Raw genomic sequence first — 27,423 nt, forward strand, 5'->3', positions numbered from 1 at the left:
TATGGCGGCCGAGCGTGTCAGATTTTGTACTGAAGTTGTTACTTGCCTGTGATTTTAAATATGTCTCAGACCCTTGAGTGTTCATAATTTTTGTAACGTTGTTGTAACGAGGAGGCACACTCAAAGGTTATGACAGATGGCGCCACCCTATTAGTCCATACGTGAGAGCGAGAAGATTTTTTTTTTCTCTCTGTCACCTATGAATGACAGTGACATGCCTAGACACTTGCACAGGCGCCGCCTGGCGGGATAAAATGTCAGTGTGCCTCCTCATTAAATATCACGTAATGATGCATTTTTTGTTTTCGTTGACTTCAACCTACAACTTACAAACATTGACGAAAGCTGCAAGCTGCGATTAAAGACAGACAACTCAGTGGATCACACAAAACTACCTACATCTTTTCCAACAGCTTTGATTTAAATAGATCACTTCACGATAAATATGTTCAAGTCAGGGGTGATATCTAATTATTTTATTGAATAAATGGGTAGGTCTTGTTCCAACCTCTAATAACCGTCATGTCTCAAGTCAATTGATACATGGAATATCTAAATATATAAAAGAAGATATTTTATTCTTAGTTATTAGCGAAGAGACTCTGATCCCACAGTCAAACTGTGTAAACCGTTTTGTGGGACACGTGTTACTGTTATAAAAGTACCTTTTTCTGATAATAAATAAATAATTAAAAAAAAAAGAAACTGACTGACTGACATATCAACGCACAGCTGAAACCGCTGGTCCTAGAAGTCCCAAATTTGGCAAGTCGAGGTGTAGAGGAGCACTAAGAAAGGGTTTTTTTAAATTCACCTCCTAAGGGGGTGAAATGGGGGTCCAAAGTTTGTATGGGAAAACAAGAATACGTACGCGGGCGAAGCTGCGGGAAAAGCTAGTATAATTATAAACTGGTGCGCAAAAGAGCTGAAGCATGCGCTCGCGCACCCAATCGGAATACACTTGGTCTGGGGTTGGGACCTTTGGCATCCGCGGAAACCGATCTGGGTCGAGGATGCCGTGGGATTGGGTCACAAACAAACTATACACCGTTTTTTTTTTTTCGTTAAATTCGACCGTCGCGCGTCGTTATCATTTCATTCATTATCAGGAACCAACCTGTATATAACTTTTAGTTAAATTCGAAAAAAAATCATCATTTTTATACATAATAAATGAATTTATTAGTGTGAGATACCCATAAGAGTAACATTCAAGTTAGTGTCAAGTGGTTGACGGCACATGTCAAAACAAATAACATTAGGAATTGGTAAAGCCAGTGACACACGTGTTCAGCGATTATCTTTATTTTTTTAATAACTTGATAACCGCAAGAGTTAGGACGCTAGTTTCTTAGAAAAAAAAATTGTATTTGATGTAATGAATCTTCCCTTAAAGTTAACGGAATTCAATAAATACAGGGTGTACATTTCAGTGTACGATTGATTTATTGATTTTTGAGGAGATAAAGGCAAGAAAAGAGATTCAGGCGGCAAGTCAAGGAAAGAAACAATTGATCGGTAGAGTAGCCATAATACCTGCCATACCAACCAACCTAAGTTGACAGCGAGTTCAATTGTGATTTAAATCGTTAAATGTCTATAAAATTATATGAATGAATGAAATGAAATCCTTCCTATCGAATAATGTGGAAACGCACTAAAACTACTTAGTCTCATTTCCGTGTAAAATTTTCAAGGTGTTTTATGTTTATCGATAAAAACGATTTTGCGTTAGTCCCCTCGAAACGTCGGGTCAAATATAAATGTAAGTGTTTACGCGATTAAGTCCCGTTTTGTTCTAAAATTATAAACATTTTTAACCCCCGACGCAAAAACGACGGGGTGTTAAGTTTGACGTGTCTGTCTGTCTGTCTGTCTGTCCGTCTGTCTGTCTGTCTGTCTGTCTGTCTGTTTGTCTGTCTGTGTGTGTGTCTGTCTGTGGCATCGTAGCTCCCGAACGGATGAACCGATTTCGATTTAGTTTTTTTTATTTGAAAGCTGTGTTAGTCGGGAGTGTTCTTAGCCATGTTTAATTTACAAGGGTAGTAAGTACATGATTGCCGCGAGAGTACAGTACCGGTCAAAAGTTTGAGTTCATCCTTTGATTTCGGTACAAATGAGTACTTTTGTACGATAATTATCTTCGGTTTGGTAGTCGAAATATGTTTTCAACTTATATTTATTGTTTTGTGGAGATTTGTTTTACTAGTTAGACACAATTCACGTACCTTTCTTTCACTAAAATCTAATAAACATGACGGCAAAATGCTAGTTATATTTATGGCCTTGCCTTTGCCACTAATTGAGACACATCTTTACACGAATCACAGTTTTAGCCAGATAATATAGGCCAAATAATTATTTAGCCTATAAGATTTGAGGGAAACAGATGTTAAAAAAATATAAATTGTTTACGAAACAAATTTTGACGTCTGAACTACAAAAAACTATCTCTCTAAAGCAGTCAATTGTACTGAAAACAAGGAGTAAACTTAAATTTTTGACCGGTACTGTATGTCGCCGCGAGATAGACTACCCGTCCTTATGTCATTAATACAGAAGACGTGTCATCTATCTCGCGGCGACATACTCTCGCTCGCGGCAATCGTGTGCTAGGCCTACAGGAGCATCCAAAGGATAATCGGAAAGAATCTGGGCCAATGATAGACGAGGGCCGGTCGTCGACACGAACGCATTCTTGCCCTCATTTCCAATTCAGAATCAAAGATTAAATACTTAATTGCTATGCCATGGCTTTTATTAGGATTCCGCACCTCAAAAGGAAAAACGGAACCCATTGTTGGTTCTCTTTTTTTCAACCCACGACGTACCTATAAACGACGGCGTTTTATGAGCAAAGGGACTAACCGATTTACATTTCGTTTTTTTTTTGGTTGTAGCTCAATTAGTCGGGAGTGTGCTTAGCCATGTTTGTTGGAAACTGGTCCACTATGTTGGTTTTTTTTTTATTTAAAAAGTTGTGGTTAATGTACGTCCGCTTTTCTATTAAGATATCGGGAAAACGTTGAGGCATTGTATTATTACCTACAATGCCTCAATGCGTGTTGTGTATAGTGTACTGAATTACATACTAAAATTAAAACCATATAGGTACCTACCCAATCAAGTGTACAATATAAAACATCTAGACGCGAATAAATACGGCAATAAACTTATTGTTTACTCTTAATATACCTAATCATAGTTAAGAAGGTACCTCACGTTAACCTAAAATATTGAAATAAGGCAAATAATTAACATAAACTTCACATACTTAAAGACATAATCTAAAACCTTTTAAGTTAACAATAACGAACCATCCCATATAAATATAGTTATTTGCTATACAAGGGGGCAAAGTTGTATTTTAACGCCGAGTGTGGAATTGAAAAACGAGCAAGTGAAAGGATTCTATAGTTGAACCACGAGCGAAGCGAGTGGTTCGAGAATAGAATCCTGAACTTGCGAGTTTTTTAACACACGAGAAGTAAAATACATTTACACCCGAGTGTAACACAAAACTTTTCCCCTCACTATAGCGAGGAAACTACAACGCAAAAAATGCGTTTATCACTGCTTCCAATAGTTCCACAGGTGGCAAATCATCTTTATTACTAGATTCACCTACTTTTATCAATTTTAAAGCAGTTAATTTGACTTTATTCAAGGTCAAATTACTTTACCCACTAGTGGATAAAATGCGTTTTTACCCGCTGGTATTTTAGTCCTTTAGGACAAAACACGTGTTTCCGAGCTAGTGAGGGGAAAAATAAGTTAATGTACGGATCCCCCGGCAGGGAAGATCGACTTGCTCTTGGCAGGTTTTTTCTTTTTGTATTTGGTGGCAGGTTTTATTAAGAGGTTTTTGATACGGTACATTTTATAAGATGTCCGTCTCAGTTAGTGTCTTAGAAGGATCCAACTTTAGGACCGGTCTGGCAATTCGAAACCTGGTAGGTGTTTTTAACTTTTTATGATAAATAGGATAGCAAGAACAGTTTTACACATAAACTAAAATAAATGTCATATAGGTACGGAATTACGGATGCCGGATGCCCTGTGGGCCAAAGTAGCCACACGTTGGGTAAGTAAAGTACTTACCACAAATTGTAAGGCGTCGTGGTAGACCTCGCCAGAGATGGTGTGACGAGCTCGACGCCTTTGACGAAAACTGGTGGGAGACTATAGGGGATAGGGATACGCGGAGGATTTGAGGGAGGCCTTTGGGGGTTTCCACAACAAAAAATATAAAAAAATAGTTTATTTACGTTCAATTTGCGCACTTTCTAACGATACCCCACTTGACCTAGTAACTTGAAATTTACAGTCTGCCCCCCTTTCATTTTGGCCATTTTCTACAATGAAAATTAATAAATTTAAAAATATATACTTTCTATTTGTAGAGGTTTACAATGTTCACAACTATTCCAAATTTCAAGTTGATAGCATTAGTAGTTCTCGAGATATTTAGGAATGTGACAGACGGACAGACAGATGGACAGAGTCGCACCATAAGGGTTCCTGTTGTACCTTTTTGGTACGGAACCCTAATAGTTAAATTTCTACTCTTTTTTGCCAAGCTAGTCTGTGACCAATAAGTCAATAACGTCAATATGTTTAAGTGTGTCATAAGGAAAAAAGTGTCAGCCCCTCTAGCACAACTTGCCTTGTCACGATATTATAATACTTGAAGTCGCGCTTGATGTATGGACTCGCGTGCGACAAGGCAAGTTGTGCTAGAGGGTCTGGTCTCCACATTTGGCCTGTTTATACAATGATCAGTGTTTGAGCATTTTTTTTTTGCCAATAAAAAAAAATATTGTTTTAGGGAATTTTAGGTCAATTGTACTCAGAAATCACGAGTACTTTCAATCTCACTGGGAGACAAAAAGTGTCCCAGAATTTCCATACATTTTTGTTACTTTCCTCTTTTGTTACCCCATACAACATGTAAGGAAAATGGTAACAAAATAAGAAAAAATCGTATGGGACAATTTTTTTAACTACTAGGATTGAAAAAGCTAGTAATTCTGAGTAGAAATAGCATATTTCTTTTCAAAAATATCACACTTCATGAAAGTGGCAAAAAAAAAAGAAATGCTCGTTTATTGACAGTTCAATACATTTACTACTAATCGTGACTAGCGAGTAGCAAAAGTATGAACTTGCAAAACCACATGTGACAATGAGTGGAACGGCCAAATGTGAAGGCCAGACATACTTTTCTCCTTATGACACCCTTATCCATACTGACCTTAGTTAAAAAATTCCGGTAGTGTCTTAAGAGGATACGGTAGCGAAAATGATAAAATGGAAAGGCCCCCCTTTCAACTTGGGAATTTTAGTTAAATATACAAGTGTTATTAACCCTTAACACGGCAAGACATGAAGTAATGTAACCATGTATCTCTTTGCATGTTTTTAGGTATAGTTATGGGTCAAAACGAACCATTTTTCAGAAAAAATAAATAAAAGTATTTTGAAAGTAGGATTTTCAGGACGTCCGTTAAAACGGACATTGCCAGGAATCTCACTGAGTGATGGCCCCAAAGGTAGTCCTAAAAAACGGACAACGCCGTCATAAGGTGTCCAAGAACAAAAATTAAATTACGTATTATAAAGTGAAAAAACCTTAAATTATTAAAATAACACACTACTAAATAATTAAAAACACTTAAACAATCATCAGAAGATTAAAAAAGACACCTGACAATCCAAAAAAACTATTAAGTATATAAATGTTATTATGGTATACAATCAAAACATATTCATCCCTTAGCCTAAACCCCAATATTCTTATCTAATTTATAATTTCTACGGACCAGAGCATAATTCTTCTCGTTTAGTTTACTTACAAATGAGTTTCAATATTATAACTATTGAAAAAGTAAGGTAGGTACTAGGTAGTCAATACATACCTTCCCTTCCTGAAATACACGTTTTTTATTTGGTGATTCAAAATGACACCTTTTATGAAAATGTTAACTAAAACATAATTATGTGCCGCTGTTATGCCGATAGTAATATAGTAATTCACATTTAAGTCATATTATGTATATCGGTAGGTATACGGAATTAAAAATAATCTCGTTTCGAACTCTGTACATCTGTCTGAACAAGAAATTATGTTTTCACGTCTGTCCCAATTGTAACGTGTAAAACTACCCACATTCAAAAATATTTAATAAATCTGTAAGTTTCTAAGCTACGGCTAGTTATAAATTACAATTATTGTAAGTATTAAGACTAAATACGTAAATATTCAAACCATTCATTGTGGTCTCACAGTCTTGTCTTTCTTGTTTCTTTATTAGATTGACGACTGAATTCTGAGCACAGGAAAAGTTAACTTTCACATTAAAAATTACATATTTCTTGATCATATTGGCATCTGGCAACATAGTGGGATCATATTGATTATCCTTAGCCAAAAATAGAAGCTGATATATAATTTTATTGCGTATTTCCATAACATACTCCATGACTGCAGACTCTTGGTCCTTGGTGTTTGACATTAGGTATGGAAAGTTTTGCCAGAATATAAATGATTTCCTTTGTCTCTACACATGAGCAACTTTACTTTTTAAGTCTGTTCTGAATTTTGTGGTGAGTCATCCAGCATTTTAAAGACCTAAAGGATCATAATATCTTTTTCATCAGCTTGAAGAGGTTTCATGAGTGAAAATTGTTTATACTGCTAATTAAAGGCGGATTTTGCATTTGCTAATGAAAACCCACGTTATGTAAATTTAGTATTAAAGCATAGTTTGTATTTAGGCCCAGTAATTATAAAAACAATTAAGAATTTAATAAAAAACTTATTTAACCCATTTATGGCAATGTCCGTTTTCTGTCCCTATTTTGATTGCCCATAAGTCGGCACTGTCCGTTTTTTAGGACATGCTATATGGTTACTTGGTTACCAGTAATATCGGCAATGTCACAAAATTGTGACACGAAATATTTCACAATTTCTGAATATGAAAAAATAAATTATTGCATCAACTTTATACACGAAACTAAAGTTTAACTCGTCTAGTAACAAAATCAACATAAACAGTACACCTGAATGAATTAGTTCATATTTTATGACGTCACAAATGCACTTCGCCGCATATTCCGAAAATTCGAAATTTCAACTGTCGCTTGCGCATAAACCGAATGTTGCCGAGTTATGCTATAAGCTCAAACACGTAGTGTTTTTCTTCCACTTTCATGAACGTATAGCCTTTTCTAGCTAGCACTTAGTGTTTAAACTCTAGGTCACATTAAGTGACTGTACTAAAAAAGTGACAGGAAAGCTTTAAGGGTTAACTAGATTTATCGAAAAAAAAAATTGTCCACTAAGAACAACTCAGTCAAAAGATATTTCAAAAAATCTTTAAAATCGAGGTTCCGCTCTCGACTCTTTCCTCCTTCAAAACTTAATCAATCGGAACGAAATTTGAGAATCTGAATAACAATGAAATAATCTATGTCAGACCGTTTAGCTTTTTTGGTTAATTGTTACCATCTTGAGTATCATACCTTTTTTTGCGCCACAATGAAAAAGGCCGTTTTTGGAAATTTTTAATTGGCTCTAGAATCTTTAAAAAGCAGAATATCAAAAAAATCAAAACGGTCCGACACAGATAAAAATAATAACAATCTGTGTTGAAAAATCATTGCTCTATCTTCAAAATCCAGGGAGGAAATAGTCGAGAGCGTTTGTATGGAGAATTGACCCCTACCGTATCGTCTTATAAAGAGCTTATCTGTCGCCGGATCCGCCTCAGTGTGACGTCCCTCTAAGCCGGTGTACCCTGCTTTGCGCAAGCGCACGCGAGCGTGTCGTTTTACGTAAAACACATTGTATAACCGACTGACCGTCCACAATTTGGTCAACCGACTTTGTTGAGCTTCTCTGTCATCTTAGTGGTTTAGTAGGTTTAGAGAGCAAACATTTTTATAAGTAGTAGCAATTAAAAACAATTTAATACTGGACTGAGCTTATACAAAAAAGCGTACCCCTGAAATGTACGTACGTACGTTTTAGGCTTAAAACTAGATGGCGCTGTTCGCAGCGTGCAAGTGGCCAAAATCATATTTTTCCTAATTATTTTTGCGTGTTTTTACGTTTTGTAAGAACAAATGACATATTTTTAAATTAAAGGAGAAATGGAAAAATTTACACCTCCGGCAGGACTCGAACCTGCGACCTCTGGCCTTGCCGGGGCCATTCGCTCCCAAATGCGCCACGGAGGCCTGCTGGATGTGTGCGAATGAAGCCTAAATCCTAAGTGCGTTTTCACATTATCCGATATGGGATGTAGGACAGATATCCCATATATTTACTATACACCGCCACGCCATCTTTGTTTTTTTCCTTCGAAATCCTTCCTACATCCGATGTCGGATCGGATAATGTGAAAACGTACTAAGGCGGTTGAGAATTGAGGGAAGGCATGGAGGCAGTCCCAACAGCATCCTGTACCCATTGTTGTACTGGATACGCAGTGCATTGAGGGCCGTTTTAGTATAATTACTCGTGTCATTTCCCTACTTGTTACCCCTCGACCTGCATATTTCCCTGACACAGCCCAATATGCAAAAACGAGAAAGCAAGAAGTCATGTCTCAACCTTGCCCCGAAAGCCTGCTTGCGTGGGAACCATTGTGCGGCCATCTTTGACTTAATCATAATGTATTAGTTGATGTGCCTGTCGACGGTAATGCGCCGTGGCTGGGCAATTTTAAATTATTATACAATGGGAGTTAAAACGATACAGGAGGGGTCAATTCTCCATACAAACGCTCTCTAGTATTTCCTCCCTGGTTTTTGATGATAGAGCAATGATGTTTTCAACACAGATTATTACAATTTTTATCTGTGTCGGACCGTTTTGATTTTTTTGATATATTTTTAAAGACGCTAGAGCCCATCAAAAATTTCCAAAAATGGCCTTATTGATTATGGCGCAAAAAAAGTGCGGTATTCATAATGGGTAACAATTAGCCAAAAAAACTAACCGGTCCGACACAGATTATTTCAATTGTTATTCAGACTCTCAAATTTCGTTCCGATTTAATTAAGTTTTGAAGGAGGAAACAGTCGAGAGCGGAGCTTTTTTCGCAATATCTTTTAACTGAGTTGTTCTGAATGGACAATTTTTGTTCGATAAATCTAGTTAATAACACTTGTATATTTAACTAAAATTCCCAAATTGAAAGGGGGGCTCCTTTCCATTTTAGCATTTTCGCTCCTGTAGCGTCTTCAAAGTTAAGTCTATGTGGCTACCAAAGAGTCTTGTCTTGGTCCCATAGCAAAATTTACTCAGTGTGACCTAAAGATAACTAGTTTTAATATTTGCTCTCTGTTCAGATATACATTACATACTCGTATACTGTGTAAGTAAAATGGTAAGAATTTAGTTTTTTTTTAATTTTTACTGAATGTTTATTTGGTTCATGAATGATTCAAAATTAAATTGAAACAACTATGTACATTGGTCTTACGAGGAAATTATCGGACGAAACTACGCACCAAAAGTATCTGTGATCCTGAATAACTTATCAAAATACAGATAAATCTGTGCAGTTCGTCGCGGTTAGATATATCAAAGTTTTTTTTATTTATATTTAGACACACACCTCCTTCTGCTCTGGTAGCCTAGTGGTAAGAGCGTGCGTCTTTCGATCCGGAGGTCGCGGGTTCGAACCCCGGCTCGTACCAATGAGTTTTTCGGAACATATGTGCGAAATATCATTTGATATTTTCCATTTGGTGGAGGAAAACATCGTGAGGAAACCGGACTATTTAATTCCAATAAGGCCTAGTTACCCTTCGGCAGGTCAGATGGCAGTCGCTTTCGTAAAACTAGTGCCAACGCCAAGTGTTGGGATTAGTTGTCAAAGCGGACCCCAGGCTCCCATGAGCCGTGGCAAATGCCGGGATAACGCAAGGAGGATGATGATGACATTGATGACACATCTTCTTCTGATAAGTGGTTACAGAATGGTAGTTACTTCTGAAGCGTTATTTGATGCGTTACTTTTGATGACCGTACATTGACTACCGTTAAGTTCATTATACAGGGCCCGTAACTTTCATGCCGATGACATAAATTTGACGTCACGCTGCATATAGGATGATTCAAGAGTTTTATTTAATAATTAATCATTATTCATCAATCATTTTAATCATGACTTCAATACTAATCTATTCATACGTAAAATAATTAATACCTTCTTGATACGTGAATAGTAAATGAAATTATTTGTTTATTTTTATACATACCTTTTATTAAATAGTTTTGTTACCATATTTCAACAAATTATAAAAACAAAACAAAATTGTTTCCTTTTCGTTTCACGTATCAAGTAGTATTAATTATTTCACGTATGAGTAGCTCTAGCTCACTTTTGAAGTCATTTGTACATGATTAAATTGATTGATGAATAATGATTAATTATTACAATAAAATTATTTGAATCATCCTTTATGCAGCGTGACGTCAAATTGATGTCATCGGCATGAAAGTTACGGGCCCTGTTCATTAATCCCTAAAATATTTCGAAATAAGTACAAAGAAAGTAACATGTCGCAACATAGCATTGTCACACCTCGGACACTGGCGATCAAATATATGAAAGAGGCGCATTCCTAACACACATTCTAAGCTCGTGAACGCGTACCATGCTTGTATGAGTGAGATATGACAGGTCGACTGGTCGCGTTTTTGACAGGCGGTAACTGTGAGGTAACCGAGAGGGGGTGGGCGGCACTTTCAGCGGTGAGCGGGAGTGGCCATACTGCATTGAGAGAAATTTGCATTGTGAATTTAACAAGTTCGACTTGTTGCGGTTTATCCGTTTGAATCAGCCAAACGTATGTTTAAAACAATATGTGTCAGGTTGTTTTTATAAAATCGACCTGTTGATTCAAATATATTGCCGATTCAAATGACAAGTAGCTTGTTGTTTGAACCAAAGAGCACGTAGGCGCTATTTTAACCAAAAAACTTGTTGAACGAACATGAAAACTGGTTGTATTTTTTCTCAGTGTGTACGATAGTACTCTTTATTATACTGTGGCATTGTCAACCAACCTCTCTCACCATAGCAACCACTTTGAAACTATTTGTCTGAGTATTAGTTACTCAATTCCTACGTAAAAATTTATGGTTAGTAGCAATGATCGTAAAAAGTAGATTGCACAATTCAAAGTTACGCTTAAGAATGTATGAATTAATAGCATGATTAGTTATAAAAAGACTTTTAGAAATTGTATTTTTTTTGCGTTGTCATCTTGCGATGACATGCTTATTGATATCAAATACATAATTATGTAAGTCCGTATTGACAAATAAAATCTAAGAAAAAAACGTACCTCAGAACCATACGACGAGACGAGAACCATGACGACCGGTCTGGCCTAGCGCGTAGTGACCCTGCCTGCTAAGCCGCGGTCCCGGGTTCGAATCCCGGTAAGGGCATTTATTTGTGTGATGAACACAGATATTTGCTCCTGAGTCATGGATGTTTTCTATGTATATAAGTATTTGTATATATATTTATCGTTGTCTGAGTACCTGCAACACAAGCCTTCTTGAGCTTACCGTGGGGCTTAGTCAATCTGTGTAATAATGTCCTGTAATATTTATTTATTTATTTTATACAGAAAAATGTTCGCTCGACTAGATGGCACTAATATTAATACAGCCAAATAGCACTAGACCCTACTCATAGTGTTGTGTTCCTGCCGGTGAGTAAGGCTGCCAGAGCTCAACGAGGGTGCGGTGTGCTGATGACGGGAGGACTTACGGAACTAACTTGTTCCGTCTATTGTCCTTTGAGTTGTCGGCAGCCCGAACCCTCCTTAGAACTTGTACACTCATTTTTGCTGTGTACTTAACGCAGCAAAGGGGAATGTACAAGTTTCTAATAGGGTGGCAACGCGCATGTGACTCTGTTTGAGTTGCAGGCGTCCATCTAGGTTACGGTGACCGCTTTTCATCAGGCGGGCCGTATGCTTGTTTGCCACCGACGTAGTATAAAAAAAATTAAAAAAAAAACATATTTGACATTTTAACACATATCCAGCCAAGAATATGGGCCAAATTGTCAAAACTGAGGTCGAAAAGTTTCAAGCCTGTGTCGAGAGATGGCAGTATGATGCACTGTGTTACATATTTTACTTTGAAAGTAACTCTCTATAATACTCGATCCTCTTTATTGATATGTACGTCACTAAGTCACCCGCCGTGTACACGGGTTTTTTAGGGTTCCGTAGTCAACTAGGAACCCTTATAGTTTCGCCATGTCTGTCTGTCCGTCCGTCCGTCCGTCCGTCCGCGGATAATCTCAGTAACCGTTAGCACTAGAAAGCTGAAATTTGGTACCAATATGTATATCAATCACGCCAACAAAGTGCAAAAATAAAAAATGGAAAAAAATGTTTTATTAGGGTACCCCCCCTACATGCAAAGTGGGGGCTGATATTTTTTTTCATTCCAACCCCAACGTGTGATATATTGTTGGATAGGTATTTAAAAATGAATAAGGGTTTACTAAGATCGTTTTTTGATAATATTAATATTTTCGGAAATAATCGCTCCTAAAGGAAAAAAAGTGCGTCCCCCCCCCCTCTAACTTTTGAACCATATGTTTAAAAAATATGAAAAAAATCACAAAAGTGGAACTTTATAAAGACTTTCTAGGAAAATTGTTTTGAACTTGATAGGTTCAGTAGTTTTTGAGAAAAATACGGAAAACTACGGAACCCTACACTGAGCGTGGCCCGACACGCTCTTGGCCGGTTTTTTGATAATATTAACATTTTCGGAAATAATCGCTCCTAAAGGAAAAAAATGCGTCCCCCCCCCCCCCTCTAACTTTTGAACCATATATTTAAAAATTATGAAAAAAATCACAAAAGTAGAACTTTATAAAGACTTTCTAGGAAAATTGTTTTGAACTTGATAGGTTTAGTAGTTTTTGAGAAAAATAAGGAAAACTACGGAACCCTACACTGAGCGTGGCCCGACACGCTCTTGGCCGGTTTTTTACAAAACATTCTGAAATAATAAGACACTTAAACCTTCCTCAAGAATCACTCTAATTGTAGATGAAAACCGCATGTAAATCTGTCCAGCCGTTTTCGAGTTTATCGCGAACAAATAGAACATACGCACGTTTTAGTACCTTATAAGTCTATAAAATATTATATGTAAAAGAAAGGATATCTTTAGCGCCGATCTTAAAAGCCGTCAATGCACTTGCAACCTATCAGGCAGGTGGCCAAGAGAGGCAGTGATTCTTTAGGCTTTTATACTTTTTGAAGCCTATATTAGACTGCATCCGTTATATACATATAAATTTATGGTATATATTTATTTATTTTATAATATGAATAACATTTAGATATAAGGCAAAATAAATGATGTAGCAAGGCGAATTGAAGTAATTATTACATAACTGTGGCAAAGCGGTCAACATTATCCTACATAGAGCTTAGGCAATATAATTATATTTATTATATTTGATTATGCGAATGTAATTAACATATTTGTGAACTTACTTTTTAACGGCCCAGCCACGACATTAGTCTAAGCGCGACAGCGGTGAGCGGCAACCATACGTGTGAATGAAAAGTCTCATCGCTGTGTCTCGCTCCAATGTATGGCCGCCGCTCACCGCTGTCGCGCTTAGACCAATGTCGTGGCTGAGCCGTAAGTTTTTATATTCTTGGGTAGATAAATGCACACACAGCTGACACGCGGGCGCGTGGCTAAGAGAATAATCGTTCATGCGCCAACGCTTACGCAAAATAACCTAATCACAAAATAATAGTTATTTGTTATACAAGGGGCAAAGTTGTATTTTAACTCCGAGTGTGGAATTGAAAAACGAGCAAGTGAAAGGAGTCTATAGTTGAACCACGAGCGAAGCGAGTGGTTCGAGAATAGAATCCTGAACTTGCGAGTTTTGTAACACACGAGAAGTAAAATACATTTGCACCCGAGTGTAACACAAAACTTTTCCCCTTACTATTAGCGAGGAAACTACAACGGAAAAAATGCGTTTATCACTGCTTCCAGTAGTTCAACAGGTGGTAAATCATCTTTATTACTAGATTCACCTACTTTTATCAATTTTAAAGCAGTTAATTTGACTTTATTCTAGGTCAAATTACTTTACCCACTAGTGGATAAAATGCGTTTTTACCCGCTGGTATTAAAGGACGAAACACGTGTTTCCGAGGTAGTAAGGGGAAAAAAATTTGAAAAAACCCTCGACCGCTACATACTGGACCGATTTTCATGAAACATGGCTAATAACACTCCCGACTTACTCAGCTTTCAGATAAAAAAAAACTAAATCCAAATCCGTTCATCCGTTCGGGAGCTACGATGCCACAGACAGACACACACAGACAGACAGACAAACAGACAGACAGACAGACAGACACGTCAAACTTATAACACCCCGTCGTTTTTGCGTCGGGGGTTAAAAACACTCCCGACTATCTCAGCTTTCAAAAAACTAAATCTAAATCGATTCATCCGTTTGGGAGCTACTATGCTACAGACAGACAGACAGACACGTCAAACTTATAACACCCGGTCGCGTCGTTTTTGCGTCGGGGGTTAAAAACGTATCGTTATCGTATCATAGATAGCTATCTCTATCCCTCTTCCGCGTTGGAGCGACAGAGCCAGACTGCGTTTAGATCGGCGTCTAACGTCAACGACTGTCATTCGGCTACACCGGCAGGGCATGTACAGTAAACGGCCATAAAGAATGGACATCGGGTTTTTGTCTTCGTAAAGCGTTGTCTCATTCTTTCTTAAGTGAATTGTCTCTTTCCAAAGACCGATGTGTATTCTTTATGGCCGTTTACTGTACAGTCGCCATCAGATATATCTTAGCCGCCGGGGTGCGCAAAAATATCTGAACGTACCTTATCGCCGGCGTGTTCGGGCCCCGTAGCCGAATGGCATTCCTGCGACGAGAAACTCCACCGAAACGCAGAAATGTAATCTGGCTCTGCCGCGCCAATACCACACCTCGGACACTGGCGATCTAATATGTATATGAAAGAGGCGCGTTCCTAGTAAAGAGTCTAACGCCGCCGTGGCTTGCGTGGGCGACGGTCGCGCGATGGTCGCGCGACGGCGATGCGACGCATACGAAATCAAGCCTTATCGATGTGGAAGTATGAGACGCGACGGCGACGGTCGCGCGACCGTCGCCCACGCAAGACACGGCGTAAGAAGCTCGTGTAGGTGAACGCGTACTATGCCTGTATGAGTGAAATATGACAGGTCGATTGTTCGCGTTTTTGACAGGCGGTATCTGTGAGGTAACCGAGAGGGTGTAGGCGGCACTTTCAGCGGAGAGCGGGAGTGGCCATACTATACTACTATAATCTTCTTCTTATCGTGTCGAGGTTCCTTTCTTATACAGTAGATGCCCAATAGGCAGCAGCATTAACGGCCTAGCCACGACAATGGTCTATATAAGCGCGACAGCGGTGAGCGGCAGCCATACGTGCGAGTGAAAAGTCCCATCGCTGTGTCTCGCTCCAATATATGGCCGCCGCTCACCGCTGTCGCGCTTAGACCAATGTCGTGGCTGGGCCGTAACAGCCCTGGGTGTAGCGTCTCTCAGATCGAGCTCCGAGCAGTGATGCGGGCACGCGAGGCAAGCCAGTAGGTGCGCCATGGTTTGCGCGGCGCTGTGTCGTAGGTGCATTGGGTCGAATGTTGCTCCCCATTAATCCCATAATTAGTAATACTTTAGCGATATAGATAGATAGCTACGAAAATATATTATCGTGAGCGTTTCGTGAGCGTTTGTGCATTCGGCTACGCACACTAATATTTGTTGACTCCTTGATCGCTCTTGGCTGTATTAAGGCCGGCAACAGGCAGCCTTAAAATTCATAATTATGAAAAAATCATAATCTTACAAACATCAGATCGGGTGTACGGCGTTCCATACAATTTCGCGACTGTCCACACACACTCTACACCGGTCAAATCTTACATGAAAATCGGCTAAAAAAACAAAGTGTGATGTAAAGCTGGATTTTTGGTATGTTATTTGGAGTCCTTGGGGGAATGTAAGACTATATTTTGCAAGCAAAAAAAAAGTGTGCTAACTTCGTAATTTAAAAAAAAAAGTAAAAAAATCGGACTTTTTTTGGTTTTTATTTTTTTATTAAAAAACTATGCGTTTTTGGTCAAAAGTTGCTTTGTAATGTTGAAAGCGCATTAAATTTCAAACAGTTTGACATATTTTTTATCAATTTCGGTTAAATAGTTTTCGAGATATGAAGAGTCAAAAAAGGTTAATTTTTGACGCATTTATAAAATGTAGCGTTTTGCCAATATTTTTAGACAAATATCTGCAAAATACTTCATGATATGATATATATTGCAATATAACATTGTATAAAATTTATTTTGCTTTAGTTTTAGTGCAAATAAAGGTCTACTGACGAATAGTTACTTTGGTAAATAAAAAAAAATCTATAAATAGAGAAGCCAAGAGTCTGGTAGATTGGTTAAGGTAAAAAATAGTTGACGCTAAAAGTTTTAGGTTGAAAGTGCTATCTATTCGATCTTACTTTCTTTGATATCCGTTTATCTGAAAAAATCGTCTAAGCTAACTTTGCATCGATTTGACTATTACTAATGAAGAAATAAAATGCAGTACAATTTTGAAGTTTAGTAAATTAGAAAAATAAAACAGAATTAGTTACATTTTCCTGGTTCTGCATTTTCCTGGTTCTGCATCTTGATGGCACAACTCCTGTAGTGATAGAAAGTCCACTTGAGTTGTATTTGACCACCAATTGCTGTGGAATAAACTACGGGAACGGAAAGCGCCCACGCCAATTACTAAGATATTGTAGAAGTGGTATTCCCAGCAGAAGAACGTAGTAAGATGGAAGTCAACTTTGTCCACAGCCAGCGGGCTAAACTGTGGCGTGAGACAAGGAGGCAGTATGTCTCGGCTCTCTTCAGCGTGTACATTGATGGGCTGTCGCAGGCTTTGACCAGTACCGAGGTTGGCTGCTCCATCAATGGGCAAATGATAAATAACATCGCATATGCAGACGATATGGTCCTACTAGCAACATCTGTGGGAGCTATGCGTAAGTTACTTGCAGAATGCGAGAGATACGCCAGCCAGCATAACATGAGATACAATCCGGACAAGTCTGAATTTATGCTCATGGAGGCAGCACATATGCCCACACATGTACCACCTCATTTGCTTGATGGAGTTCAATTGCGGAGAGTACACGAAGTCAAATATCTTGGCCACATCTTGTTTTCCAGTTTAAAAGACCAGGAGGACATAGAAAGGCAGAGGCGAGCCACCGCAGTAAGGGCAAACATGTTGGCTAGAAGATTCGCCAAATGTAATGACAGCGTAAAAAGACAGCTGTTCCTCAGTTTTTACAAGCGTGTACACTGTCGAGTTATGGTCCGACTACACCTGCACGGCGGTGAGAGACCTGCGCGTGCAATACAACACATACTATGTACTGATATTTCGTTAAACGGAGAATACTATATGATTCGGGCACGTCCACGACAACGCTCGTGAGATTGCATCGATGTTATTGACCCTCAGTGATATGCATTAAAAACCAGTCCGTACAAGAACAATTTCGGAACAATCTGATTCAATTAATGAGGGTTTTCTACTCGTAAATATTTTTTTCCGCCAAGCGGCGAGCCTGAGATCTTTCTGACCGTAAACTTAACTTACTAAATAAATGTTGATTTAATATACGCAAATATGTGTCTGAGTAATACTTGAACAGCCCCCAAATAATAATAATTCGTTCTCCGCTACGTCTCCTGTAAATATATGTAAACTATCCCATTTGGCCATTACCATCCACCGATTATTTCTGATCCAGTTATACTAGACTTATGATATAATCCAATTTTTTTAAATAACTGGCACTCTTTTGGTCTTAAATGAAAGCTAGTGAAATTTTCTACATTTTTATGTAATAGCCTGAGTTGTTTTGCTGATATCTGTCTCAAAATATTAGCAAAACGAATATTTTCATAGAAAGGGGAAAAATGCTCTTTTTTGACGCTTCATATCTCAAAAAATATTTGACGGACATTGATAAAAAAGATGTCAAACTGTTTGTAATTTAATGCGCTTTCAACATTACACAGCAACTTTTGACTAAAAATGCATAGTTTTTTAATAAAACGGCAAAAACCAAAAAAAGTCTGATTTTTTTACTTTTTTTTTTAAATTACGAAGTTAGCACACCATTTTTTTGCTTGCAAAATATAGTCCTACATTCCCCCAAGGACCCCAAATAACATACCAAAAATGCAGCTTTACATCACACTTTGTTTTTTTATTTCTCTTTTTGACCAGTGTACTCTTGTTTTTTAAGATTATGAATTTTAAGACTGTGTGGCGTGCCTAAATGTTGCAGGTTTTTGGCCTACTTCCATTTATTTTCAATAGGGCTGATATTTTGCATACATACAGTATACATGTAATTCGCATGACTAAGCAATATTATGATGACACGGTGACCATGTGAACTCTGTGATAAAACAAAGCAAACGAATTATGTTTGGTTTTTTGGTATTGTCTTGATGAGTATTAGCAACACATCGAGTATACAGCGTGTATATTCATCGGGGATGTTCGCGGAGGCGCGTGTGGCATGTTTTAAAGCTACTATGCGCCTGCGGGCTGCATCTCTGGTGCGGCGTGTGCGCTCCAGCTCCAACAGCGTCATGTCAATGATTGCGAACAGGTTTTGCCCTTATGTCGCATTTTGTTGTGGGCTTCATGCACCTGTGGTTGACACAGTGAGGAATAACTATAGATAAGGGTTATCTTATCAGTGTGTCAATCACAGCTGCTTGACTTTTTAGTATGTGTGTTGTGTCTGTGTATTTTTATATTTTATTGTAAATTATGAGTTGTGTTACTTGAAATAAATAAATTTTAATTAATTTAATTTTATTCCATACGGGAGAATATCTTAATAACGATTAGTATCGGACCTAAAGAGCCTGACTACATGTTTTTTTTTTAAATAGATGAGATTTTTTTTTTCATACATAAATAATTCAGCACGCAATGTATTACGTCCACACCAATTAGCGTACCTACCTAAACGTCATTACAACATGACGTTTATGTCATGGAAAATTAAGTTGCATGGCGTACATTGCCGCTTGGTCAGTTTAAAGAAATTAGTTACTCTTAATTAATAACACTTTTTAACAAAATGATTATCCTATACGATTCGTATGATCAGATACTATAACTGGATACATTATTCGCCCGTATGGAATCCACACGCTGTATAGAGAGTTCAATGACCTCTAACATCAATATAAGGTGTAACCAAATTAGTCACGGATATTTTCGCGGCTGATAGTAGATAGTATTGTTGCGGAAACGTACGAACGTGTCATGCTATTTCAGTCAGTGTCAGTACAAGATGTACTGACACTGACTGAACTAGCATGACAAATACGAACGTTTCCGAAGGAAACCCTTTTCGCACTACATCTGTACTCTGCTTCTGGAGTATATTTATGTATATGTCATCATCCGCTGGCATATTCCGCTTTGTGTGATAGGGCACAGCACAGCGGATATCGTCTCGCTCGAATCTAGAGCAGAGCCCAACTGGGGAAGTACCTCCGCCTTACAGAAGACCGCAGCCAAATAGCACTAGACCCTACTCATAGTGTTGTGTTCCTGCCGGTGAATAAGGCTGCCAGAGCTCAACGAGGGTGCGGTGTGCTGATGACGGGAGGACTTACGGAACTAACTTGTTCCGTCTATTGTCCTTTGAGTCGTTGGCAACCCGAACCCTCCTTGGAACTTGTGCACTCCTTTTTGCTGCGTACTTAACGCAGCAAAGGGAATGTACAAGTTTCTAATAGGGTAGCAACGCGCATGTGACACTATTTGAGTTGCAGGCGTCCATAGGTTACGGTGACTGCTTTACATCAGGCGGGCCGTATGCTTGTTTGCCACCGACGTAGTATACAAAAAAAAATCATCATTCTCTTGCCATTATCCCAGTCACTTGGGGTCGGCGCAGCATGTCTTTCTCTTCCATACATCTCTGTCACTCGTCATCTCATCATTAACTTGTTTTAGTTCCATATCATGTCTCACACAGTCCATCCACCTCTTCTTTGATTTTCCTCTCCCGTTACTTCCACCACCTTCCACATTCATTCGTAATATCTTTCTCGTCACATGCCTTTCATCCCTCCGCATTACATGTCCATACCATGCTAGTCGATTCGCTCTTACTTTTTCTACTATCGGTGCTACTTTCAGGCTTCCTCTGATATACTCATTCTTTATCTTATCCATTCTTGTCACACCACACATCCATCTTAACATTCTCATCTCTGCTACATGCAATCTCTTTTCATCCGTCACCTTTAGGGCCCAACACTCTGATCCGTATTTATGTAGGTATATGTATGGTTTTGTTATGTTTTTTGGAGAAAACTAACAAACAAATGTGCTGTGTTAGTTAAAACAGCCTGTTAGTAAAATAATTAAATAAGATCTCTCCATTGTCACAGTATAATAAAGAATACCTACTATCGTACAGTATGGTCACACCCGCTCTCTTTACTTATAGGTACGTCATAGTATACGAGTTTGTAATGTACTTATATCTGAACCGAGAACAATATTAAAACCAGTTTATCTTTAGGTTACACCACAGTATAATAAAGAGTACTATCGTACATGATAACTCCCGCTCCCCGCTGAAAGTGCCGCCTAACCCCTCTCGGTTACTTCACAGTTACCACCTGTCAAAAACGCGACCAGTCGACCTGATATATCTCCCTCATACAAGCATGGTACGCGTTCACGTACACGAGCTTAGGACTGTGTGCTAGGAACGCGCCTCTTCCATATATTTGATCGCCAGTGTCCGAAGCAAAAATCACGAATGCGTTCAGCTTTCCGACGCGTATTAAGCGTCTTCATAAGTTCATACTAAGTTAACGAGCGATTTCTCATACATAAGATGCGAATCGATTCTAAGGGTGTAACCACATCTATTCATGTGGTTACACCCTTAAGCTCTGAGGCAGTTGTTCTATCCTATTATGCTTCCAATTTCATCACTTATCTACTTGGATAAAGCATCTGTCACGTTCTGGCAAGTATGTCAGTGTGAGAGTGACAGGTGACTTATCCATGTAGATACGAGTAAGTGATAACATTGGAAGCATCATAAGCCTGCTGGAATAGGGATGACGACTACATAAAAAAAATTGCATTCTGTTTAGTCTGTCAGTTAGATCGTCTAAAAATACTGAACATATATTTTTCACTTTTTCTAATTAATGAAAAAATACAAAGATACCTATATAAAGCATCAATGTTCCGGAGTGGGGGCTTAATTTTTACTTAGAAATGCCGTCACACTTGTGACGTCACTTCTAAGTAAAAATTGTACCTAGGCGTGACATCACGCGAAACTTCAACGCACTGTACCATCGTCATTTTTCGTTTACGAGAAAAAAGAAAAAATACGTGTCTACAATTCTTTGATAATCTAACTGACGTGCTGACGGACTAATTAGTTTTTTTAGTCGTCTCGCCTATTCTTTTAAGTTCATACAGTACTCGTAATTAGTGACGCATAACTGACCTGACCTTACCTTAACATATGCGTTATGAATATGAACGGGTCCTGTCCCAGTTGAGACAATACTTTCCCGCGTTGCCGGAGAAAGCGGGTTGCGCAATACGGTGCGCAGGCGCATGGCCCGGACCATAGGCGAGAGCGATTATTAAAATTGGCGCAATATATATGATAAATTGTATCAAAGAGGATCAAGTATTATAGAGAGTTACTGTCAAAGTAAAATGTGTAATCACAGTGTACGTGTATAGACTGCCGTCTCTCGACACAGGCTTAAAACTTTTGAACCCCAGTTTTGACCATTTGGCCCATATTCTTAGCTTGATATGTGTTAAAATGTCAAATATTAATATTAGCGCCATCTAGCCAAGCGTCCCCCAAAGGTGTAACACCATCTAGGCCTCCGTACCTTTTTCTATATGGTCCTGAGGTACGTTTTTTTTCTTAGACTGTAGCTGTCTATACGGAGTTACATATGTCTTTGATTGTATACATTAACTGCATGTATCCATACTAATATTATAAATGGGAAAGTGTGTGTCTGTTTGTTTGTCCGTCTTTCACGGCAAAACGGAGCAACGAATTGACGTTATTCTTTAAGTGGAGATATTTAAAGGGATGGAGAGTGACATAGGCTACTTTTTGTCTTCTAACCCCCCATTTCCCTAAAATGGGGGGTGGAAGCTTGTATGGAGCCTTTCGCAATTTTCGAATTTAACGCGAGCGAAGCCGCGGGGAATAGTTAGTATCTATATATTTTTGCTTTGAATGAGCTCACTCCATCGTAGGCCTCGTCTTGCGCCTTTGGCTAGTCTGTGGCCAAGAGTAAGCCCATTTATAATAACAATTTATAAAATCTAGTATAGTCGCTTCCTATAGCATTCTGGCGTGAGACGGCCATGTTTGTTATTTTCTCTGCATAAATGCCGATTTTCGTGGGTTGTTAAAAATCAAGTCATGTTACAGCCGTTTCATAAATATGTGTACATTTTTTCACCTTATTGCAACAAGCTAAGGTAAAGAAATTTACACATATTTATGACCTCGACTGTACATGACTCCCGTTTGAATAGTCTTAAAGTATTATAGTAACTGCTCAATGACTAACATATAATTTTATGCAAAAATTCGAAATGGCTATACCAAATTACCTAGCTTAATACTTCGTTACAAAATAGATTATTGGGAAAAAACTGCATTAAAATCGATACCACGATAACTCTATTATGATATAGACCCTAGCTGAATACCTTTTTTGCAATGCCAACATAATTATATTACTTATGTAATTTTACCTCAATGGCATCTAAATAAACTATTATGTTTGTTTGTATTGTAACCTGATTCTGCACTGACCTTAGTTAATGCAAACATTTAATATATTCACATAAAGTTATGTAATGAGGTTACGAAGATGCCGAACAGGACGAGAAATGATAAATATCCTTTTTCCTTAACTAAGATTGGTCATGATTCGAATCTTATATTATTTATTTACTGTTTATAATTAGATATTTAATAACCACAAAATTAAAATATTGAAAAAACCCCGATTTTCATGAAACATGGCTAAGAACACTCCCGACTAACTCCGCTTTCAGACAAAACTTCTAAATCTTAATCGGTTCATCCGTTCGGGAGCTATGATGCCACAGACATACACACACAGACAGACAGACAAACAGACGGACAGACAGACACTTCAAACTTATAACACCCCGTCGTTTTTGCGTCGGGAGTTAAAAAACATAATAATATGATTTAGATTTTAATAAGTACCTATGGCTTTTGCGAACGTCAACGCACATAACCAATTAATTATTTTTACATACATAACCATTTAAATATTTCTTTATTCAGGTAGCTGTGTCTATGTCTATGCGGGGCTATCAAAATCGCTGCCAAAATTGCTTGTGTATTTTTTTATGAAACCGGACTATATAAGTATGTGACGTTTTCAAGTAAAATGTACCACATTGAGGCTTTCCATAAGGTTTGTACATAAAACCGGAGTAAGCTCATAAATAAATTATATTACATTCTTACACAGATTGATTGACTATTAGTTCCAGATTTGTAAGTTCACATTTTTGACACATTTGTTTTGAAGTATGTTGCGATGTGGCTAAGACGTATTGTTTGCCAAATCTAACGATTAATTTCGAATTGGTTGAATCGATTAGGCCCTATGTACAAGGAGGTGCATAAACAAATATACGATTTCTATCAACTTAGTGAAATGTCATTTGAATCGAAATGACATACTCTGCCACAGCACTAGTTTAAAAATAAAAATGAATGATAAATGCAGACATAATAAGTAAATCCTGGGTGATAAATTAATATCGTAAAATACTCACTAACGAAGATCCGCAAAAATGTAACATGTGTTAGATTATGTTTAAAGTAAGCGAAATATTGCTTTTAAGTACTTGATGTTTTTAAATATTATTACAGGATTTTATTTAAAATTTCATTAAGTTGCGCGAGTTTATGTATTGTGGACGCTGTCATGTGTCAAAAAGAGGTTCTTACAAATCTGGGACAAAAGTCCCACGGTAAGCTCAAGAAGGCTTGTATTGTGGGTACTCAGACAACGATATACATAATATACAAATACTTATGTACATAGAAAACATTCTTGACTCAGGAACAAATATCTGTGCTCATCACACAAATCAATGCCCTTACCGGTATTCGAACCCAGGACCGCGGCTTAGCAGGCAAGGTACCACCCGCTAGGTTAGACCGGTCGCTCATGACTTGTGCCACCGCAATGTCAACACTGCTCCGCGTCTGTTGAGTAACGCGTTCTGTAATCGCACCCGAAACGCAGGTGGCTACGCGCACGTGACAACGACGCGAGCCTACTCTATGACACACGGTAGAAAGTTCAAAGACTCGTTTTATTCTACTTATTTTTTCGCACAGGAGGTCACATGGTCATCATCATCCTCCTTGCGTTATCCCGGCATTTGCCACGGCTCATGGGAGCCTGCCGGCGTATCATGCTGCCAATTTTATCACTTATCCACGTGGATAAGACATCTGTCACTCTCACACTGACATAGTTGCTAAAGCGTGACGGATGCTTTATCCACGTGGATAAGTGATAAAATTGGCAGCATGATACGCCGGTTGGGATCCGCTTTGACTAATCCCAAGATTTGACGTAGATACTAGTTTTTACGAAAGCGACTGCCATCTGACCTTCCATCCCGAAGGGTAAACTAGACCTTATTGGAATTAGTCCGGTTTCCTCACGATGTTTTCCTTCACCGAAAAGCGACTGGCAAATTTATATCAAATGAGTCAAATGACATTTCGCACATAAATTTCGAAAAACTCATTGGTGCTAGCCGGAGATCGAACCTACGACCTCCGGAACGAAAGTCGCACGTACTTACCGCTAGGCAAAAAGGATCGAGTATTGTAGAGAGTTACTGTCAAAGTAAAATGTATAATCACAGTGCATAGACTGCCATCTCTTGACATAGACAAAACTTTTGAACCTCAGTTTTGACAATTTGACCCATATTCTTAGCTTGATATGTGTTAAAATGTCAAATATGAATTTTAGCGCCATCTAGCCGAGCGTCCCCCAAGGGTATAACGCCATCTAGGCCACCGGACCTTTTTCTGTATGGTTCTGAGGTACGTTTTTAGGAGTTACATATGTCTTTGCCGCTAGGCTACCAGCGCTTGTTTTAAATGTCAAGGTCATTTTTTCAATGATCAAAATTGACAGGCCGCATACGAGGGGTTAATCCACCCTTGTGTTGAGCAACTAACTCCTTCTTTTATCGTGCCGAAGCTTTAGACTAAGCGAACACTACACAAGTACACACCTTTTAGTGCCATAGCAGATCTCGGACACTGGCGGTCAAATATATGAAAGAGGCGCGTTCCTAGCACACATTCTAAGCTCGTGTAGGTAAACGCGTACAATGCTTGTGTGAGTGAGATATGACAGGTCGACTGTTGGCGTTTTAGACAGGCGGTAACTGTGAGGTAACCGAGAGGGGGTGGGTGGCACTTTCAGCGGGGAGTGGGAGTGGCCATACTGTACGATAGTACTCTTTATTATACTGTGGCCATAGTGGACATAGGTAGTGTGAACACTTAGGTTTCCGTAAACAAAGTGGAAAATCTTCTAACGGAATCCTAACCTAACCTTTTAATCTTTCCATGGTGGTTTAAAATGTCAATAATTGAATTAAACCTTTCTTCTGATAGATAAAATAGGCTAAAAGGTCATCGAAACGTATAAGGAAATGCACCGCGAATCCTGAAGACACGCATGCCATCACCGTTTCGTTGCACGTACGTAATGCGACCTTGCGACTGCCTGATCTGAATCCGAGGGGATTGCGTCACTGTTACGAGTGTTAAGTAACAGTGTGTTTAAGTAACATGTAAGAAAATCCTTTCTCACAATTTCTTCTTATATACTACTTCTCAAATCCGCCCAGCGCTGGTAGTCTAGCGGTAAGTACGCGCGACTTTCGTTCCGGAGGTCGCGGGTTCGAACCCCGGCTCGCACCAATGATTTTTTTCGAAATGTATGTGCGAAATGTCATTTGATATTTGCCAGTCGCTTTTCGGTGAAGGAAAACATCGTGAGGAAACCGGACTAATCCCAATAAGGTCTAGTTTACCCTTCGGGTTGGAAGGTCAGATGGCAGTTGCTTTCGTAAAAACTAGTGCCTACGCCAAATCGTGGGATTAGTTGTCAAAGCGGACCCCAGGCTCCCATGAGCCGTGGCAAATGCCGGGATAACGCAAGGAGGATGATGACTACTTCTTAAATCCTTTATTGCTTTATTGGGTATTTTGTTTTGATGAAAAAACAAAACACCTATCAACGCTAACCCATCCATGATGACTCCATTAACTTCCTTTGTGCTAAAGTAATAATGTAAATGGGAGACCTGTCGCTAACTTTATTATTATATTAATGATGGTCATCGGAAGATCAGCGCTGGAAGTCACCAGCAACTCGCTGACATGAGGTCATTTCCTTACTTACTTGGCTGGCGCGATAACCCAAAATGAGTTTTGGCCTCCAACACAAGAGCACGCCACTTTACTCAGTCTTGAGCGGTATCGCGCCAGCTTTCGCCGACGCCGAGATCACGGAGGTCTACCCACTCTATCAGCTCAACGATATTTTGGGTGACCAGCAGGACGGCGTCCATTCGCCATCATTGAGATGTGGTCATTTCGATTCCTGTTTGCTGGGAATAAAAGTTTTACAAAAGTACTAACTTACATAAAATACAGGCAGTATTGCCCAATCTACCTCTAAAACTACAAATACAACAGGAAATGCACATGTAAATCTATTTTTGTGCAAACATTTCATCATTTCGCTAGCGAGTAGCGAGTTAGCGACCTTGCCGTCAGGGTACCTGGTCTGAATGCGAGAGAGTTTGCATCACTGTAACGTAACCTGCCAGGGCTGTGTATAGCGAATTTCGCAAATTTGCTGATAAATTAAATTACAAATTCGTTATACTGTGAACCGCTTATCGTGTTTCATACAGATGTAGTGCGGTAAGGTTTTCGTATTTTTTCGGATACGTTCGTATTTGTCATGCTAGATTAGACTCTGTCAGTAAGTCATATACCGAGATTGATTGAAATAGTATGACATGTTCGTACGTTTCCTGAAAAATACGAAGGAAAATCTATTCGCACTACATGATAGATTGTGAATACTTATATATAATTCTATCTCAATGT

At 38.7% G+C, this 27,423-nt stretch overlaps 1 protein-coding gene across 1 annotated transcript in view; it reads left to right on the forward strand.

The window, feature by feature from the left end:
- The window catches only part of LOC125241116 (O-acyltransferase like protein-like), a 92,092-nt gene that overhangs the window by 27,137 nt on the left and 37,532 nt on the right, over nt 1–27,423 (forward strand). The gene's annotated exons all lie outside the window — the stretch shown is intronic.

The sequence above is a fragment of the Leguminivora glycinivorella genome, chromosome Z, assembly GCF_023078275.1.
Source record: "Leguminivora glycinivorella isolate SPB_JAAS2020 chromosome Z, LegGlyc_1.1, whole genome shotgun sequence".
NCBI lineage: Eukaryota > Metazoa > Arthropoda > Insecta > Lepidoptera > Tortricidae > Leguminivora > Leguminivora glycinivorella.